Consider the following 2157-nt stretch of genomic DNA (forward strand, 5'->3'; position numbering starts at 1 on the left):
ACACTCCTCTCCTGATATATATATACACTGTACTGTACACTCCTCTCCTGATATATATATATATATATATATACTGTACTGTACACTCCTCTCCTGAATGTATATATATATATATATATATACTGTACTGTACACTCCTCTCCTGATATATATATATATATACTGTACACTCCTCTCCTGATATATATATATATATATATATATATATATACTGTACACTCCTCTCCTGATATATATATATATATATATATATATATATATATATATATATACTGTACTGTACACTCCTATCCTGATATATATATATATATACATACTGTACTGTACACTCCTCTCCTGATATATATATATATATATATAATGTACACTCCTATCCTGATATATATATATATACTGTACTGTACACTCCTATCCTGATATATATATATATATACTGTACTGTACACTCCTCTCCTGATATATACACTGTACTGCACACTCCTCTCCTGATATATATATACACTGTACTGTTCACTTCCTCTCCTGATATATACACTGTACTGTACACTCCTCTCCGGATAGATATATACAATGTACTGTACACTCCTCTCCTGATATATATATAAATATATATATATATATATATATATATATATATTACTGTACTGTACACTCCTCTCCTGATATATATATATATACTGTACTGTACACTCCTCTCCTGATATATACACTGTACACTCCTCTCCTTGATTATATATATACACTGTACTGTACACTCCTCTCCTGATATATATATATATATACTGTACTGTATACTCCCTCTCCTGATATATATAATACACTGTACTGTACACTCCTCTCCTGATATATATATATAATATATATATATACTGTACTGTACACTCCTCTCCTGATTGTATATATTATATATATATATACTGTACTGTACACTCCTCTCCTGATATATTATATATATATACTGTACACCTCCTCTCCTGATATATATATATATATATAATATATACACTGTACTGTACACTCCTCTCCTGATATATATATACACTGTACTGTACACTCCTCTCCTGATATATATATATATATATATATATATATACTGTACTGTACACTCCTCTCCTGATGTATATATATATATATATATATATTATATATATATATATTATATACTGTACTGTAACACTCCTTCTCCTGATATATATTATATACTGTACTGTACACTCCTCTCCTGATATAAAAAAACACTGTACTGCACACTTCTCTCCCTGATATATATATACACTGTACTGTACACTCCTCTCCTGATATATACACTGTACTGTACACTCCTCTCCGGATAGATATATACAATGTACTGTACACTCCTCTCCTGATATATATATATATATATATATATATATATATATATATATATATATATATATACTGTACTGTACACTCCTCTCCTGATATATACACTGTACTGTACACTCCTCTTCTGATAGATATATACACTGTACTGTACACTCCTCTCCTGATATATATATATACTGTACTGTACATTCCTCTCCTGATATTTATATACTGTACACTCCTCTCCTGATATATACACTGTACACTCCTCTCCTGATATATATATACATACTGTACTGTACACTCCTATCCTGATATATATATATATATACTGTACTGTACACTCCTCTCCTGATATATACACTGTACTGTTACACTCCTCTCCGGATAGATATATACAATGTACTGTACACTCCTCTCCCTGATATATATATATATGTATATATATATATACTGTACTGTACACTCCTCTCCTGATATATACACTGTACTGTACACTTCCCTCTTCTGATAGATATATACACTGTACTGTACACTCCTCTCCTGATATATATATACCTGTTACTGTTACATTCCTCTCCTGAATATATATATACTGTACACTCCTCTCCTGATATATACACTGTACACTCCTCTCCTGATATATATATATCACCTGTACTGTACACTCCTCTCCTGATATATATATATATATATACTGTACTGTATACTCCTCTCCTGATACATATAATATATATATATATATATACTGTACTGTACACTCCTCTCCTGATATATAAATATATATGTATATATATATATATAATATATATATAATATATATAATAAATA

The sequence above is a fragment of the Hyla sarda genome, unplaced genomic scaffold (assembly GCF_029499605.1).
Source record: "Hyla sarda isolate aHylSar1 unplaced genomic scaffold, aHylSar1.hap1 scaffold_741, whole genome shotgun sequence".
Lineage (NCBI taxonomy): Eukaryota > Metazoa > Chordata > Amphibia > Anura > Hylidae > Hyla > Hyla sarda.